Source organism: Lithobates pipiens, unplaced genomic scaffold, assembly GCF_037356315.1.
Source record: "Lithobates pipiens isolate NorthernLeopardFrog02 unplaced genomic scaffold, aLitPip1_a1.2 Scaffold_30, whole genome shotgun sequence".
NCBI classification, from domain to species: domain Eukaryota; kingdom Metazoa; phylum Chordata; class Amphibia; order Anura; family Ranidae; genus Lithobates; species Lithobates pipiens.
The window spans coordinates 112,270,117-112,290,546 of NW_027507791.1; the positions used below are offsets into that span (position 1 = coordinate 112,270,117).

The following is a 20,430-nucleotide window of genomic DNA, read 5'->3' on the forward strand; positions in this document are numbered from 1 at the left end:
GCACTTATGGGCACTGATGAGGAGGCACGAATATGCCGCACTTATGAGCATTGATATGTGGCACTGATGAGCACTGATAGGCGGCACTGATGGGCACTGTTAGGTGGCACTGATGGGCACTGTTAGATGGCACTGATAGGCGGCAGTGGCAGGCACTGATAGGCAGCATGGATAGGTGGTACAGATGGGCACTGATGGGTGGTACTGATGGGTGACACTGATGGGCATTGGTGGACAGCAGTGATGGGCATTGATAGGCGGCACTAATTGCCAGCACTGACTGGGATGGCTAATGGACACTGATTTGTGCCACTTGTGTGCAGTGTGGGCTCTGATCACTGGCATTGGTGGGCACTGTATGCTGGCATTGGTGGGCATTGCATGCTGTCATTGGTAGGCATTACATTTTTTACACTTTATTTATATATTGTAATCAGGGCCCTGATTACTTCTCTAGCTGTCCCCTGTGAGGAGATGCAGCTAATCGGCTCTCCTCTCCTCACACTCTATCAGTGGCAAGGAGCGCCGATTACCGGCATCTCTGTTGGACACAGCCGATCACATGGTTAAAGAGCCACTAACATGGCTTTTTACACAGATCGGGGTCGCACCGTGTCCTAGCAACACAAACGCCCGTTCCCTGCAGCCGTCATATGACGGCGGTCCAGAACAAGAGCTGTACCGCCCCGCCGTCATTTGATGGTGGGTGGGCAGCAAGCAGTTAAGGTTGTAAAACCTTGTGGGGCTGAAGTGGTTAATGCAGATCTATTTGAATGCCTATACAGATCTGTTCAGATCTTGCCATTTAAAGTATATGTAAATCCAATAATGAACTTCCCTTATTTGCTTTTGGTCTGTTAAATATAATATTTAAATTGTCATGTCATACTGTATATGACAATTGCAAAAAATACCTGTTACTCTTGCCAGAAATCCACTTAGCTTCTAACTACAGTAAGTATATCCTGTAGTGGGCATAACCCATAACAACCAACCAGAATTATTTTAGGATTGAAGCCTCAGTGTGTTCATTGTGCTTTTTTACCCAATACTCAATGTTGACAAATCAAAAGCTCTATACTTGGGTATCATTGGATGCATTTGCTGGCGAAGTTAGGAAAATCATCCACAATAAATTAGAAAAGTACCTCACATGTACTGATTTTACTGTCAGTTGGGAATTGCAGTGAGTACTTGTGCTCAGATGACTTAATTTATGATAGGAAAGCTATAACAGAAGCATTTCAAAGATGATGGTTGAGCATTTTCTGGTATTTTGGATGCACTGCATGGATGAAGAAAAACTATACTAGCTTTAAAAGCAATGCCCTCCTTTTGAACATCATCACAATAATCAGACTATTTTGGACATTCTTGAGAAGCCAGTAAGAACCAGGGAAATTTTCCATTTAATGCTGTCAAGCATTGCTTGCTTGAAAACATGGTATGTCCTGCCATTTAGGCGACTTGTTTGTTGATAGGCAGGTAATATAACAAAAATGTAAAATGAAAAATTGGTGTTTTAAATGTTTTATCCCACAAACAAATGTATTTAAAATAGCTCATAAATATTTTGATTCATACAATTGCACTATACATAATCTCCTGCAATTCGGACAACTACAAAAATATTATGCTAGGATCAACATTAAATCCAAAGCCTCCATATAGTAAAGAATTGTCCTGGAGATCCAGTATTTATAGTGTAACTAAATGCAAACCTTTTTTTTTTCCATTTTGGATAAAATAAAGGAAGGTTATAACCCTGGTCAGTGTCCCATTGAAGAGAATTCCCCTCACTTTCTGCCAAAACGGGAAGCGAGAGGAAATCTGTCCAGAGTGAGGGAAATCCGTCCAGAGAGAGGGGAATTTACTTAACGGGGCAAAGACAGTAACAAAAACTGATAGGCATTCTAATCCCTCTCCACTCTATCAATAACTACAAGAAAGTTGAGACATAGGGGGTTATTTACAAAAGGCAAATCCACTTTGCCCTGCAAGTGCACTAGAAGTGCAGTAGCTCTAAATCTAAGGGGTAGATCTGAAATCAGTGGAAGCTCTGCTGATTTTATAATTTAATCATGTGCTAGCTAAAATGCTGTTTTTTATTCTCCTTGCATGTCCCCCTCGGATCAACATCCTTTAGTAAATAATCCCCATTGTGTAAAATCTACATAAAAACATAATACAATGGTTTGCAAATCTCAAACTCATATTTTATTCACAATAGAAAATAAAAAACATATCACTATATCATATGTTTAAACTGAGAAAATGTACCACAATAATAAACAAATAAAGGCAATTTGTAAATTGATCGCAGCAACACATCTAAAACAAAAGATGGGACAGAGCTATGCTTACCACAGTGTAGCACCCCTTTTCTTTTCCCAACAGTCTGTAAATGTCTGGGAAATAAAGTTTTTAAGGAAGAATGTTGTCCCGTTCTTGCCTGATCTAGGTTTCTAACTGTTCAACAGTCCCGGGTCTTCTTTGTTTTATTCTTTTTTCAAGATGCAGCAAATTTTATTTATATACAGTTGTGCTCATAAGTTTACATACCCTGTCAGAATTTATGATTTCTTGACCATTTTTCAGAGAATATATATGATAACGATAAAACTTTTCTTTCACTCCAGGTTAGCGTTTGGCAGAAGCCATTTATTATCAACTGTGTTTACTCTTTTTAAATCATAATTATAACAGAAACTAGCCAAATGACACTGATCAAAAGTTTACATACCCCAGTTCTTAATGTATTGCCCCCTTTAACAACAATGACAGCTTGAAGTCTTTTGTGGTATTTGTGGCTGAGGCTCTTTATCTTGTAAATTCTTGGGCTCTCTTGCATGAACTGTATGTTTGAGATCTCCCCAGAGTGGCTCAATGATATAAAGGTCAGGAGACTGAGATGGCCACTCAAGAACCTTAATTTTATTCTGCTATAGCCATTGACAGGTCGACTTGGCCTTGTGTTTTGGATCATTGTCATGTTGGAATGTCCAAGAACGTCCCATGCGCTGCTTCCTGGCTGATGAATGCAAATGTTCCATCAGTATTTTTTGATAACATACTGCACCGGAAATTTTGACCAAATTTCCTGTGCCTTTGTAGCTCACACATTCCCAAAACATCAGCAATCCATCTCAGTGTTTCAGAGTAGGCCCTGTTGTCTCCTCTCCAAATGTAGTGTTTATGGTTGGGCCAAAAAGCTAAATTTTGGTCTCATTACTCCAAATGACTCCAAGTGCCAGAAGGTTTTAGGCTTGTCTCTGTGCTGTTTGGCATTTTGTAAGTGGGATACTTTGTGGCATTTGCCTAGTAATGGCTTTCTTCAAGTGCCTGCTTATTGTGCATCTTGGAACAGCCACACCGCATGTTTTCAGAGAGTCCTGTATTTCACCTGAAGTTATTTGTTTTTTCTTTGCATCCTAGACAATTTTCCTGGCAGTTGTGGCTAAAATTTTAGTTGGTCTACCTGACCATGGTTTGGTTTCAACAGAACCCCTCATTTTCCACTTCTTGATTAGAGTTTGAACACTGCTGATCGACATTCTCAATTCCTTGGATATCTTTTTATATCCTTTTACTGATTTATACAGTTCAACTACCTTATCCCGCAGATGCTTTGACAATTATTTTACTTTCCACATGACTCAAAATCCAGATATGTCAGTGCAGCACTGGATGAAAGATGCAAGGGTCTGTCAGGAGTCCAGAAACACAGTGACCTTTTATACACACACACACACACACACACACACACACACACACACACACACACACACACACACACACACACTAATTACAAGCAAACAGATCACCAGTGAGGATGGTTACCTTTAATAGCCATTCAAACCCCTTTGTGTTAACTTGTGTGCATGTTATCAGGACAAAATCACCAGGGTATGTAAAATTTTGATCAGGGTCATTTGGGTAGTTTATTGTGTGATTATAATTTTAAAAGAGTAAACACAGTTGATTGAGAATAAGAAATTAGAGATGGTTTCTGAGACCTTGTGGGAACACTCAGGGTTTGCGAGAAGGGAATCATTCAGCCTCCATGTCAGTTGATTGAGAATAAATGGCTTCAGCCAAACACTAACCATGAGTGAAAAATGTTTTTGTGTTATCTTTCATATTCTTTGAAAAATGGCCAAGAAATCAAATTCTACCAGAGTATGTAAATGTATGCGCACAACTGTAATATATATATATATATATATATATATATACATATACATATACACACACACATATACATATACAGGACTCAAGTATGAAGTATGCGAGCTGTGTGGCAGGTGCTACACCAGCAGCTGCCAACACAGCACGCAATAGTAAGTTCCGCACACCTGACCTTTCAGGCATTGCCAGTAGGGGGCCCCATGACAGCTTCTGCTTCAACCTACCTGTCAATCACATCTAGCTGATGGGTAGATCAGGTTTAGGTCTAGCTGACTGGTAGATCAGCTATTCTGCCCACAGGACATGCAGGGAGAGAGGTGAGCTGAGGGAGGAACATCAGTTTGGGGTGGTAAGCTGAGCACAATACCTGGCAAAGTTTAATGCCAGGAGGGAAGTTTATGTGGAAATATGTGAAGGGTTGGAATAGCAGTGAGTGTGTGTTGGAGCCCTGCAGAGTTTGCAGCCCCCCAAGCTAACATACATCTCCTAAGCAGGAACGCATCACTATCTCCCCAAGCATTCTGTCCAGATAATGTGCAGTTAATTTATGACCTTTCCGTTTATCCCTGTGTTATCCAAACTCTGTTCAATGAATAGTGTAAACTCAACACAAACACTCTATATACAAAATAAAATTCCCCAATAAAGATCAGAACATGATGTTCACATTTGCATGGAAGCACAATTGAATGAATGTTGATTATTCAGAGAATTACCGTATTTATGTTTATTAAGGATTGTTTTTTTTTTATGTACTAACAGGTACCCTTCATACACACAATACAAAAATTGGATGAAAAATACCACTTTTGAAGCATTCGTGTATATGAGCGCATCATTTATTTATTTTTGGTGGGGGAGTGGATCTTGGGTGGGAGTTCCCACACTTTTTTCCTCAGGACTTGACCCCTGTATATTATATATATAGCACTAACCCCCGAAGGAGCTGCTGGTTTAATTGGGCTTACTGTTACCTTCTTCTCCTCGATTTGTGTCTAGGGGTTTCCCGTGGTAGATGGCCCAGTAATTTTGGAGACTGATGACAGATCCGCATAAAGGGATTTTTATTTGCAAAATTGTAGACAACGGACAGTCTCTTAAAATAGGATCAGAGGGTTAGGAAGGAAGTTCAGGTACTCCAATGCCACGTAGACATGATCAGACTATCCGGTGGACAAACCGCCGGACTTTGCAGCGGAGGTCCGCTGGACTTTCCGAAAGAGCGGACCTGCCCAGACACGACCAGACTGTTCCGGCGGACAATCCGCCGGACTATGGCGGGAGTCCGCCAGACTTTTGAATTGAACGGACTTGCCCACACACAATGTACCCCTACCCATTCACCTGGGGAAAAAAGGTGTAAATAAAAAAACACAACACAAGTTTTTAAAATGATTTATTAGACAGCTCTGGTGGTCTTCCGTCTTGGGGGGTCTTCTTGCCGGACTCCTCCGCTATCTTCTGCTCTTTTACTAGCTCTTTTACTAGTGGAGGAGCCTGGCTTTCTTCTTCGTTGCCGCCGCCATCCAGGGTCTTCTTCCGACTTTGGGGGTCTTGTCCCCCTCTTCGGGGGTCTTGCCCCCCTCTTCGGTTCTTCTTGCCGGGCCTCCGCTATCTTCTTATAGCTCTTTTACTAGCGGTGGCCCGGTCTTCTGTCGCCGCCGCCTTCTTTTCTTCTTCTCTTCTGCATCCTCCGGGACTGTGGCATCATAAGGGGGCGGGGTCACCACGTGACATCATCCGGTGACCCTGCCCCCTGTCCCTATATAAGGCGCCGCACAACGTGTCCCTGCCATTGCGGCCAGAGAGAGCGTTGTGTCAACATTGCAAGGGAGAAGAAGAGAAGAAGGCGGTGGCAACAGAGGACCGGGCCACCGCTAGTAAAAGAAGAACTGAAGAGGGGGACAAGACCACCGAAGAGGGGGACAAGACCCCCGAAGTTGGAAGAAGAACCCCGGATGGCGGCGGTGACGAAGAAGAAAGCCGGGCTCCTCTGCTAGTAAAAGAGCAGAAGATAGCGGGGGAGTCCAGCGAGAAGACCCCCAAGACGGAAGACCACCGGAGCTGTGCAATAAATTATTTAAAAAACTTATGTTGTGTTTTTTTATTTACACTTTTTTTCACCAGGTGAATGGGTACATCGTACCCATACTCATTCACATAGGATGGGGGCTGGTATCTGGGGGCCCCCTTATTAAAGGGGACTCCCGGATTCCGATAAGCCCCCCGCCCACAGACACTGGCCGTTGGTTGTCGGGAAGAGGCCCTTGTCCTCATCAACATGGGGACAAGGTGCTTTGGGGTGGGGAGGCCGCAGCGCCCCCCTTCCCCAAAGCACCTCCCCGTGTTGAGGGCATGCGGTCTGGTACAGCTCAGGAGGAGGGGCACTCGCTCGTCCCCCTTTCCTGACCGGCCAGGCTGCGTGCTCAGATAAGGGTCTGATATGGACGTTGGGGGGACCCAAACGCTGTTTTTTAGGTGTAGGGCTTCCACTTTAAGTCCATACCAGGTGACGGGGCTAGCGACGTGTCAATCTTGCCGATGGAGGCGGCGACATTGACTTCCTTCGCTAGTCCCGTCTACCTGGAGCCGCGTTCAAAATGAATGGACTTTTCTCTGTGTGTGGGCAAGTACGTTCATTTCAAAAGTCCGGAGGACTAGCGCACAGACAGCCGGATTGTCCGCCGGACTGCCGAGTCCGGCGGACAATTTTGAGTCAAAACTTCTAAGTCCGCCGGACTTCTGGGGAAAAAAAGTCAGCCGGAACCCACACATGGGCGGATTGTCCGGCGGACCAGAGTACTGTATGTACTACAAGTAACTTTAGCTACAGAAATACATACTGCTGGGTTCCGGCTGTGAGATAGAGACTTCCATTTTCAGACCAGAATAAAACAGAGTGAGGCTGAGCAGCCATTCATAGGCAGCTTTGTATTCTGTGACTGAATATAATGTTTCCTCCGATTGGCAGAGCCTGAGAGCTTGGCAGAGCCAGCCTGCCCCCGCCCACTCAGCCAATCAAAAAAAGCTTTGTAGTTATTCACAGAATACAAAACTATCTATGAATGTCTGAGCGCTGCTGAGTGGGGCGGTTTCCAGAGAAGACAGGAGGAAGTGAAAGAGATTCTAACAGGGAACTGGTAGGGTATGCACAATTTGAATGGCAACAGAGCTGCCAGAGGATCACCTGAAATAACCTTGCCATTGATAAGGAGGTCCAGATAGAATGACAGGATTTACTATTTACAGATGATGAAAATAGGCCTGATGTAAAGCTACTGAGAACATGCTTCTAAAATGACACAAATTAAAAATTTGAGTTTACTGAAACTAACTTTACCACTCTACTTCCTAAAAATAAGTGAAAGAAGACCTCCAATTACCTACTTTCAAAGAGAATTTTTTTTTTTACTCAAACACTGAATTGAAGCAAGTGGCAAAAGGTATTGAACAAACACCCTTCTTAGTCAGTGTTGAAAATACACAGCATGCAAAAGTAACAGATCAGTCTACTTGAAACCTTTGGCATTACTTGTTGAGATATTTGGTCTTGCGTTGTACATACTTGTCAGGTTTAGCCTAAAACTAAAAAAAAAAATCAAGAATTGGCTCGAATTTTAAAAAGTTGAAAAACAAATGAATCACTAGACATCTGACAATGTTCAAATGAAATTGGCAAAATAGCTAGGCGCCAACAATTTTAGGTATCATGGATAACCACCTCTTGGGGTTTCAGAAGCCATTATTGAAAAGAAAACAAACACAGTCATTATACAGAACTTTGCAAAAGCAAAAAAACTGTTTCCAGCTATGGAATTATACTTGTTTAACTTGACAGGACGAACTACACTTTTTCATCATTTCACAATACTTATTCACTTGACATAATGCAAGACCACTGGACTCCACAATAAACTGGGAGAAAATTATTTTCTATTTGAAAAAAAAAAACTTGACAACAAAACGATTCCTGTTTCTACACCCCATTTATCTTGCAGCATAATATAAACTGGAGAATGGACTCAACTAGCGCAGACTCAGTGCCCCCGCTTTAACAGCTTAAGCTAATAAAACTTCAAACGATCTGGTAATACACAATGGCAAAAATCTGAAATATGAATGCCTTTAAGTAAAACCATATGAAAATTTGGAAATTAATCTGAGCGCAAATGACCAAAATGGAAACGAAAGTAATTTCGAATGAAAGGCAGAAAGGGTAATTAAGCACCTATTTTGACAATTCTAAGCAGTCCAGTTTTTAAAAGAATGACATGAAGATGTTAACCTATCTGCATAGGAGTGATAAATGAGGCATTTTTGTGTCATTACATGCTCATAAATCACTTTCCTCCTCTGCTGACGGTTTTTATCAGATCTAACCTTTTCAAGCTTCTACTAAAGGGCTAACATTTCCAGCTATGACACGTGCAGTTTACAAATTCTGCAGCTGATTAAGTCAGGACAGCGGCTGGCTGCTTTCATTGTCTTGCTCCAGCTGTATCCCTTGTCTGGAGCCAGCAATGCATGGTGCCACTCGGTAATGGAGGTGAGTTTGCAAAAGCTTAGGGGGAATTCACAAACAGCAGAGGTGTAGTCATCCACACGCTGCCTCAAAAACAGCTGAAATAAATTTCACATTTAAAATAAATGTTTATTTTAGTTGTAAAGTTGCTGGTATTTTATGTAGGTTTCATATGCTAATCCATTACATAAAATAAGCATCTCTACATTATGTTTAAAGCATTTTTTCTTTGATAGATTAGCAAAGCATTGAAATCCCTGTTATGTCTGTTTTCCTGCTAGGGAGATTCACTCTATATAACCTGGTTACCATTGCCCCCAGTACAAGTGATGTGATGTATTCAAAAACTTTACAGCTGTCCCCAGGACAAGGATAGAGAGGAAACTGTCCAATGGGAACTCCTGTTCCAGTGATAACTAATGCCGCGTACACACGGGCGGACTGTATGGCGTACTTAGTTCGTTAAACAATCCGACGGACAGTCCGTCATACTTTCGACTGAACGGACTTGACCACACACGGATACCCAAACAGTCCGTCGAAAGCTTGCGTGATGACGTGTACAGCACGTACGACGGGACTAGAAATAGGAAGTCCAATACACAGCAAAGCACCCTTCAGCCGTGTAAATCCTTTCTGGGCATGCGCCATTCTTAGTCCGTCGAACTAGCCTACTGACGAGCGGATTGTCCGCTGAAACCAAAGTACGACGGACAGAATTTCTAAAAATCTGAAATACTTAGTACGCCAGACTGCACGCTGAAAAAGTCCGCTGAAGCCCACACACGAGCGGACTGTCCGCTGAAATGTGTTTCGACGGACTAAGTACGCCATACAGTCCGCCCGTGTGTACGCGGCATAAGGGTCTATTCACACCAGCTGCGGCAGGACGGTGGTGGTTAGTTCTGAAAAAAGACATGGCAGCTTACTTTTTTCCAGTGTAGTGCAAGGCAATCCACCGCTTTTCCCCACGCAAGTGGTTAAAATAATTTATTGAAACCCCACATTGCTGTGCCGAGAGTGCGTGCCCTGTGCGCTCCCGGTGGCTCATGGAAAGCTCCCAATCAGTACTTGCGATAGGGCGTTTTCCGATCATGTGACCGCCATGACGGCCAATCATGGCGGTCACATGCTGACCAGCCCCATCCCGCCCCTTGGCATTTCAATTACCTTAAAGGGGTTAAGGAGTGTTAAAGATGCACACAGATGCCCTCTAAGTGATAGTTTTTTTTTATTAAGAGGAAAGTGTTTTTTTTTTCCAAATCACAGATATTTGATAAACACTTGTGAAATGTGCAGTAAATGCTGCAGGCACGTTTTAGGCAAGTTACTATAGACATAAATGGAAGGGGTTGACAAGGTTTAACTCCTCCCAGGTTCAATATGTAGCTTCATTTTTGCCACACAGCAGCATGATGCAATGCAAATGCTATATGTTTTTCCAAATGTGAATAGATTTGTCCGCTGTCCATATTATCTATTGTAGGCTACTTTGCTAGGTGTTTGGGAAGTGGCAAAAATGTGCCCCAAATGCCTGTTTCTAACGCCAATGTGAACAAAGCCTAAGACCTATCTCATCCCTCACACAACGCTGCAAGGTATGAAGCCATTGTTAGGTTACCATGGAGCAATGATCTAAATTGTGCTGCCAGAATACACTTGTAAGGTTAGTTCCACACTGGGGCAGGAGGGGGCATTAGCGGTAAAGCACCGCTAATTTTAGCGCCGCTTTACCGTTGTAATAGCGGCACTTTTCGGCTGCTAGCAGGATGCTTTTAACCCATGCTAGTGGCCGAATAAAGGGTTAATAGTGCCCGCAAAGTGCCGCTGCCAAAGCGATTTGCAGGTGCTTCGGCAGCGGTACCCATTGATTTCAAAGGCAGGGGCAGTGGAGGAGTGATATATTCACTGCTCCTGCACAGCCTGAAAGATGCTGCTTGCTGGACTTCTCCTAACATCATGCAAGCGCACTGCCCCAGTGTGAAAGCACTTGGGCTTTCACATTCTGGCTGCAGGGGAGGCATTTTTCAGGCACTATTTTTAGCCTTTTAGTGCCTGAAAAACACCTCAGTGTGAAAGTAGCCCAAGTGTTCCATTTAAAAAGCCTAGAACACAAATTCTCTACTCTACTAAATCAGGCAGGTTATCTAAACCCCCCCCCCCCCCAAAAAAAAAAAAACATAGCTGAGGAGTGTTGTACTAGGGGCGGCCAGAGCCTGATGGGGAACTAAGAGACTAGTTCCTTATCAGGTCTACCTAGATGTTGATTGACAGTGCAGGACAGCAGACGGATCTATAGCGGCTATTCAGGCGGACCAGATGGGGAACTAATCTATCATTACCTTAGCAGGCTCCCCCCACCCAATGATACAAGGCAATTCGAAAATATAAACATTACCATATGTCAATGACATCAATACTATCCCCGCCCCTTTGTTTACATTTAGCTTTTGGCTGGGGAATCTTTCAGGCAACAACTGAATGGGGCTGAGGATACAGTGCTGTACGGCAAGTGATTATATTCATGCCCCAATGGTGTAACAATGTATGTAAGCTCAGAGCTGGTCTTAATTATCACCAGTTTTCCAGTCTGCAAACTGGCAATAATTCTTGAAGAATCTGTCGCTGTAAAAGTGACAGGTTCCTAAAGTGTCACCCGCATCAGTAATGTTACTGATACTGATGCAAACGCTTGTTAGATATTAGGAATATTAGATATTAGGAAGCTACTACCAGAAAAGTGATGTACATGTCTTATTGAGTTCCTCTGGTTATCTTTTTTTTTAATTTTTTTTTTATTAAAATTATACTTTGAAGACTTATTAAGGGAAATTATGGCAAACTGAGATAAAAGGCAATATATTACAGCCATAGAATTATATAGCAGCTCCAATTTTAGTAAACATGATTCCTTTTAGCTTCTTTGGAAATAGAGGACAGTGAAGATCATATTCATAAGTACTCGCATATTTCTAAAGAATAAACAATCAAAAATTGGTGGCAATTTGATGATAAATTCCAAATTCCATAGGTTGATTGCTTGAGATGAATATATATATATATATATATATATATATATATATACACACATATATATTGTAGACATGTCACTGGAGAAGTGATCGAGGGGGTGTACATCTCACCTAGGTTGCTACACAGTGTGAGATGGTAAATCCAGGATGGATCAGTTTCTCAGCAGCGATATGCTGCTGAGTTGTTATTTAATTTTGCCGGGCCTGGGTTTATATGGAATGGCAGGTAGGTTTGGTAGAGGGACCTGTCATTCCACATCCCCCGATCCAGTTCTGGGTTTGGGATCAGGTGAGCTTGGATCCTAATTAGCCTGGGAAGCTAAAGGCTCTGTAGGGTCTGCAGGTGATTGCTTCTCAGCCAGGGAATGAACAATCTGTGTGTTGAAGGAAGCTGCAAGCACAGCCACTGCTGGAGCTAAAACTCACCCTGCGATATCCAGGCGAAAGACGCTGTGTTTGTAAGTGTCAGATAGATGAGCAGAACCTGTTAGTAAGCGCCCAGCCGGGCTAGGACTTTTATTTTTGTTGTACTTAGAAAGCACGGTGTTGCTGTATATTTTGTTTGCTGGACTGTTTGTACCACGAATAAACGCCAAGATCTGCTTTATCAAATTCCAAGTCTGCTGTGAACTGTGTCCAAACACACCCTACCCCGGGAAGATCCCTTACAATTGGTGGAGGTAGCGGGCAACGCGGTTGCTAGGGGCAACGGTGTGGACAGACTTGGCTACAGCTGCTGATGTCCTGGGTGAAAGCTGCAACTACACTCCAAAAACAGTCCAGCAACATGGAGGAGATGCTGAAGCAGTTTATGCAAGTGAGTTTGCAACAACAGCAGGCTCAGACAGAGGCCAATAGACGACATGAACAGTCCATGGCTGAACAACAGCAGATGATGGCTGCACAACAGCAGGCGCAGACAGAGGCCAATAGACGACATGAACAGTCCATGGCTGCACAACAGCAGATGATGGCTGCACAACAACAACTTATCGAGCACCTGATAGTAAATCGAGAGGCGCCTGTGGTTGCTAATCCACCCACAATGGAGGGAGCCGCTCCAGAGATTTTTTCTGGGAGAAGGACTGTGCAGAAAGCGCTGCAAAAGATGACTGCTGAGGACGATGTTGAGGCCTATCTAACAGTATTTGAGCGCGTGGCTGAGCGAGAGAAGTTACCAGCCGCTGAGTGGGCAGAGGTAATTGCGCCCTATTTAACAGGTGAACCTCAAAAGGCCTACTATGACCTCAGTGAGCAAGAGGTTAAGGACTATACTCGGCTAAAAGAGGAGATGCTTGCCCGACTAGGAGTTACTACTGCAGTCCGTGCCCGGAGGGTACGCAACTGGAGCTACAGTCTGGACAAATCAGCGAGGTCCCAGATGTATGACCTAATCCATTTGGCAAGAAAGTGGTTGGAGCCAGACACTTCTACTCCTGCACAAATCCTAGAGAAGGTCGTGATGGATCGCTACCTCCGAGCCCTTCCTACTGACTTGCAACGCTGGGTGGGACAAGGTGATCCTAAGAATGCAAACGAACTTGTCAACCTTGTGGAGAGGTTCCAGGCGACTGAGGACTACCTCCGTGATGTTCCTGCAGCATCTTCACCTCCCCGGAGCGCCAGATCTGTGCCGTCAGCTGGTAAGAGACTTCCATCTATTGGGGGAGTGTGGAGGGGTGCTGATGGGGGGAAAAGGGCTCAAGTGGTGTCTCAGGGACAAAAGACTGGTGATGGTCCCGGGTGGCTAAGGGGCTCTGAAAAGGACTCCTTGCCAAAGAGACCAGGCCCTATCCAGTGTTGGAGATGCCATGAGGCGGGACACGTGTCGGCCCATTGCCCTCTTACCTCTGAACCCATGGAATGTGACGCTAGCAGGCGTCAGTCGCTATTTGCGGAACCATCTTGTGCTGCAGTTCCTGGACTAGAGACTGAACCGCAAATCTGCAACATCACAATCAATGACTTTCCTGTTAAAGCGTTAATGGACTCAGGAAGCCTTGTAACCTTGGTGCATGCTAGCCTGGTGACTGGGGACTTAGAGTCTAAAAAGCATATGAGTGTTGTGTGCATACATGGTGATACAAAAGTGTACCCTATAGTGCTGGCTAAAGTCGGGACTGAACAAGGCACCGTACAATATGAAGTGGGTGTGGTTAAAAACCTCATGCATAATGTAATATTGGGGCGCGATTTTCCATTATTCTGGGCTCTTTGGGAAAAAAGAAAAATCCCCAAAAGGAGTGAGGATACCTCTAAGGGGGTTGCCTTGTCCACTGTGAATGATAAAAATGTGCAGGATGAAAATGATTGTTTTCCTTTGCAGGTCCTGGCTGGGGAGGAGGAGGCTCCTCCCACTGAGCAAAATATACTAGACTTAGAGGTGTCTAGCGATAATTTTGGGACTGCACAATTACAGGACCCCACTCTCAAAAATGCGAGAGAGCAGGTTGCTGTTATGAACGGGGTACCTCAGGAACCAGATGCTGAAAAAAGATTTCCACATTTTTCGGTGACTAATGATCTTTTCTATAGAGTCAATAAGGTTAAAGATGAGATTGTGGAACAGCTTCTGGTACCTAAGCCGTACCGGCGTCAGGTGCTTGACATGGCACATAACCATGTTCTTGGGGGACACTTGGGGACTGACAAAACGCGAGAGAGGGTTCTCCAGAGGTTTTTTTGGCCGGCCATATATGATGACATTAAAAAATACTGTGAGTCGTGCCCCACATGTCAGGTTAGTGCCCCAGTGTCACATTTTCGCAGTCCTTTGGTTTCGCTCCCTATTATAGAGGTGCCTTTTGAGCGTATTGCCATGGATTTAGTGGGTCCCATTGTAAAGTCAGCTAGAGGACACCAGTATATTTTGGTAGTCCTGGATTATGCGACCCGCTATCCTGAGGCTGTACCCTTAAGAAACACTGCATCTAAAACAATTGCACGTGAGTTGTTTTATATGTTCTCTAGGACTGGGATCCCCAAAGAAATCCTAACTGACCAAGGTACGCCATTTATGTCGAAAGTAATGAAGGAATTATGCAGACTATTTAAAATCTCACACATCCGTACCTCTGTGTACCACCCCCAGACGGACGGATTGGTGGAGAGATTTAATAAAACTTTGAAACATATGTTGAAGAAAGTGGTGGCAAAAGATGGTCGTGACTGGGATCATTTATTACCCTACCTCATGTTTGCTATTAGGGAGGTGCCCCAAGCGTCCACAGGGTTCTCACCATTCGAGTTGGTCTATGGTCATCACCCTAGGGGTCTACTAGACATTGCAAAAGAGACATGGGAGAATGAGTCCACCCCATACAAGAGTGTTATTGAGCATGTAGCACAAATGCAGGACCGTATAGCCACTGTAATGCCCCTGGTAAGGGAACACCTCCAGAGAGCTCAAGAGGCCCAAAGTAGAATTTACAACCGGTCCGCAAGAATCAGGACATTCAACCCAGGCGATAGGGTCCTTATACTAGTCCCCACTGTTGAGAGTAAATTCTTAGCGAAGTGGCAAGGTCCTTATGAAATTGTTGAAAAGATCAGTGAGGTGAACTACAAGGTGCACCAACCAGGTAGAAGGAAGCCTTTCCAAGTTTATCACATAAACTTGATCAAGCCCTGGAAAGACAGGGAATCCTTGGGGGCGACAAATACTGTTAATAATTTGTCACAACCAATCCCTCCAGTCAAGGTAGGTGATACTCTATCAGTGTCACAGAAACAGGAGGCTCAGGAATTTTTACAGAAAAACAAAAACAAGTTCTCTGACCTCCCAGGGCGTACACACCTCATCCATCATCACATTGAAACTGAGCCTAGAAGCAGAGTAAACCTTAAGCCCTATAGGATACCCGAGGCACGTAGGGAAGCCGTATCTGCCGAGGTAAAACGTATGCTTGCTCTGGGGGTAATTGAGGTGTCACAGAGTGAATGGTCCAGCCCAATTGTGCTAATCCCAAAGCCCAATGGAACTTGGAGGTTCTGTAACGATTTCAGAAAGTTGAATGAGATCTCCAAGTTCGATGCGTATCCTATGCCCAGGGTAGATGAGTTGATTGAGAAGTTGGGTAACGCCAGGTACATAACCACCCTCGATCTCACAAAGGGCTATTGGCAGATTCCACTTTCTGACGAGGCTAAAGAGAAAACTGCTTTCTCCACCCCTGATGGGCTATTCCAGTATGTAGTGATGCCGTTCGGGTTACATGGAGCGCCTGCAACTTTCCAGAGGTTGATGGACTTGATTCTGCGACCACATCGTGACTACTCAGCCGCCTACCTCGATGATGTGGTCATTTTTAGCCCTGATTGGGAAAGTCACCTCTGTAAGGTACAGGCCGTGTTGGATGCCATAAGTGATGCAGGGTTGACCATAAATGCCGAGAAGTGTGCTCTAGCCCTAGAAGAGGCCAAATATCTGGGCTACATTGTTGGAAGAGGATTGGTTAGGCCACAGCTAAATAAAATTGAGGCAATACAGAATTGGCCTAGACCCCTGACAAGGAAACAGGTTAGAGCTTTCCTGGGTATTACGGGTTATTACCGTAGATTTGTGCCGAACTTTGCCTCAGTTGCTGCTCCGCTAACTGACTTGACAAAGGGCGGAAAGACAGCAATGGTCACGTGGACCCCAGAGGCCGAGGAGGCTTTCCAAAGCCTTAAGTCTGCCTTGTGCCAACCACCTGTGTTAGTCACCCCCGATTTCAGGCGAGAATTTCTGGTCCAGACAGATGCCTCTAGCACAGGCTTAGGTGCAGTACTCTCACAAGTAGTGAATGGTGAGGAGCATCCGGTGACGTACTTGAGTAGAAAACTAACCCCGGCCGAGAAAAATTATGCCATTGTGGAGCGAGAATGTTTGGCAGTGAAGTGGGCCCTAGAATCTTTAAAGTATTACTTGCTAGGCAGGAAATTCAAGTTGGTGACAGACCATGCCCCCCTAACATGGATGAAGTTAAACAAGGAGAGAAATGCAAGAGTGACTAGATGGTTTCTCTCCCTACAAAACTTTAATTTCACTGTGGAACACAGGCCAGGGAAATTACAGGCAAATGCTGATGCATTGTCAAGGGTAAGTTGTCTGTGGGGACAAAAGGCTCAGCCCTCCGGTCTGAAAAAGAGGGGGGGGATATGTAGACATGTCACTGGAGAAGTGATCGAGGGGGTGTACATCTCACCTAGGTTGCTACACAGTGTGAGATGGTAAATCCAGGATGGATCAGTTTCTCAGCAGCGATATGCTGCTGAGTTGTTATTTAATTTTGCCGGGCCTGGGTTTATATGGAATGGCAGGTAGGTTTGGTAGAGGGACCTGTCATTCCACATCCCCCGATCCAGTTCTGGGTTTGGGATCAGGTGAGCTTGGATCCTAATTAGCCTGGGAAGCTAAAGGCTCTGTAGGGTCTGCAGGTGATTGCTTCTCAGCCAGGGAATGAACAATCTGTGTGTTGAAGGAAGCTGCAAGCACAGCCACTGCTGGAGCTAAAACTCACCCTGCGATATCCAGGCGAAAGACGCTGTGTTTGTAAGTGTCAGATAGATGAGCAGAACCTGTTAGTAAGCGCCCAGCCGGGCTAGGACTTTTATTTTTGTTGTACTTAGAAAGCACGGTGTTGCTGTATATTTTGTTTGCTGGACTGTTTGTACCACGAATAAACGCCAAGATCTGCTTTATCAAATTCCAAGTCTGCTGTGAACTGTGTCCAAACACACCCTACCCCGGGAAGATCCCTTACAATATATATATATATATATATATATATAGATATATATACACACACACACACACACACACACATATATATATATATATATATATATATATATAGTGATGTTTGGGGGTTATTCAGCTTAAAGTGATTAAGTGATTGCAAACCCTCACACATACCCAGTGAAGTGAATAGCTTCAGATGATACACAGAGATTAAACAAATCCTCCTACATAGGCTTTAGAAAGTGCAGATTGTGTTAAAAATCTTTCTTCCTCTTTCAGCAGCACACAGGGGTGGGTAGGGAGTTTTACACTGTGTGGGAGCTTATTGGAGGAAAGGCACACACCCAACCTCCACATCCAGGCAGAGGAATGAAGGAACACGCAGAGCTGTAGTCTGAATAGACAAGCTCTCTGCTTATCTCCCTCCCCAACACAAATTTTCAGCAAATATCATCTCATTTGTCTGAGAACTTGTCAGAAGTGGCTCATGCTGATAACAGAGGAACGAAGCACCAGAGAGAAACGACACTCAGAGATTTGGAGAGAGATAAGTAAATACTACATAGTGCTTAATTCAACATGAATGGGGTTTACAACTCGTGAAGAGTTCACCAGTGAGAAAAGTCCATGTCCGTTCTGCCACTTAAGGGCTTGTTGGCCTACTTTTATTAAACAAAAAAAAAAAATCAAACAGCCCATCCAGGATTCCCACACAGGGGTTTCAGCTTTACACAGCAACAACGTAAATGAACAATACAGAGCCACTGCTCAGGCCTTGGGCCTCTTGACCATGTAAGAGTGCCCCTGTTCTGTACACCTTCTGTACCTCTGCTGGCACTTTCCCAGCATCCTTGCTGCTATAGCCCACACGCTTGGGCCCTCTCTGTCTGCTCTGTCAGACTGCACCGTGCAGACATGCACACTTCTCCCTTGCACCCTTGGACTCCTTGGTAGGGTGGAGCACAGAACCCTGGTCCTGACTCTACTATTAGCTCAGAACACACCTGTACAATCAGTGTCCTGGCTTTTGCCAAGTCCTGGTCCCAGGACTGAAGATTTCCTCCAACTCAGATCGCTATGAAATCTCCAGGCTTCAGGTCCCCAACTGGATTTTACAAACCTCAGGGAGGAAACTGGCAATACAGATTCCTCAACCTAAGAAAATAATTGAACCATGCTAGAAATATTGTTTGCACATTAATGAACAAATGGCATAATAGACTAATATTAAAACAGTCCCAATGCAAGTTATGTTCACAAGTGCTCGTGCTCAAATATGCATCAGTGCTCTTTGGTGCTTAGACTGGGTGCCCCACATAGATGTGTACTCACCCCTAGGTGTTGACCAACTATTGCTAGTGTGGTCAGACAAGCATGTTGGGAGACCCCTGGAGATAACCGTTTCTTGACAACTTCTTGAAGTGGATAAGCCTCAGAGATGAATAGGGGTAAAAAGTAAACCCTATTGCGCAATACCGCTTAAAAAGATTTATTATTGAAAAACAGCAAATGGGTTATACTCACATGTAAAGGTGCCTATATCCTGGTTCCCGGTGTGAATAGCAGGTTATTTGTTTAGGGGAAATCAGCCCACGCTGGATGGTTGACTGCTGGCTCTGGTTCAGCTCAATTCCAGAGAGTTTGGTCGTGGGCGGAAGGGAGTCGCAGTGATGTGATGAAGCCTCTCTACTCTTCCTCCAGACTCTGGGACCTTGATTTCCAAATAAAATGCAACATTTCCCACAGTCTGTAAAGATTTGGGGAGCCATGTCATCTGCTGGTGTTGGTCCACTGTGTTTTATCAAGTCCAAGTCAGCGCAGCCCTCTACCAGGAAATTCTAGAGCGCTTCATGCTTCTCTCTGGTGACCAGCTTTAATGGAGATGCTGATTTCATTTTCCAGCAGGACTTGGCACCTGCTTACATGGCCAAAAGTACCAATGCCTGGTTTATTGCTCATGGTATAACTGTGCTTGATTGGCCAGCAAACTCACCTGACCTAAACCCCATAGAGTATCTGTGGGGTATTGTCAAGAGGAAGATGAGAGACACCAGACCTAACAATACAGACAAGCTGAAAGCCTCTATCAAAGAAACCTGAGCTTGCACAACAATTCATCAGTCCCGCAGACTGATTGCCTCCATGCCATGCCACATTGATGCAGTAATTCATGTAAAAGGAGCCTCGACTAAGTATTGAGTGCATACTATACTGTACATGGAGATACTCATCAGTAAGCCATCATTTCTGTATTAAAAATACTTTTTTTATTGGTCTTATGTAATATTCAAATTGTCAGAGATAATGAATTTGGGGTTTTCAGTAGTTGCAAGCCATAATCATCAAAATTGAAAGAAAAAAATGCCGGGAAATATATCACTCTGTGTGTAACGCATCTATATAAAATATATGAGTTTCCCTTTTTGAATTGAATTACTAAAATAAATTAACTTTTTGATGATATTCTAATTTTATGAGATGCACATATATATATATATATATATATATATTTTTTTTATTTTTATTTTTTTTGAACAACATATACCTATACATTATTCACGTGCACTCCCTGTATACAATGTCCATGAGAAACACATGAAATATCCTAATCGTTCCCAGAAAAACAAAGCAATTCCAGCAAATACTAAGTGTATGAAGCAACATACAGAAAGCAGCAGTGCAATACATGTATACCGTATATGCTGCATCTATAAAGCTGCAGTCAGCAGGATCTCAGTGACCCCAAGGTCAAAGGTTCAAACTTCAGTGAGGTCAATTAGCCTTTCATCTTTCTGGAATAGATGAAATGGGATCCAGTAATAACCTACGTAATCCAATGCTTGCGATACTTTAATTGTATCTGCGAAGTGCTTTAAACAGATACAAATATATTATAATAGCAGCCATATCAGATGAAAGGCATAGCTACCAAATTTCTGGAAGGGTCATCTTGATGGAGCATTCAC

The 20,430-nt window shown here is 43.9% G+C and overlaps 1 protein-coding gene across 7 annotated transcripts in view; it reads right to left on the reverse strand.

The window, feature by feature from the left end:
* CDIN1 (CDAN1 interacting nuclease 1) overlaps nt 1-20,430 on the reverse strand; it is a 620,876-nt gene that overhangs the window by 158,190 nt on the left and 442,256 nt on the right. The window lies entirely within an intron of this gene.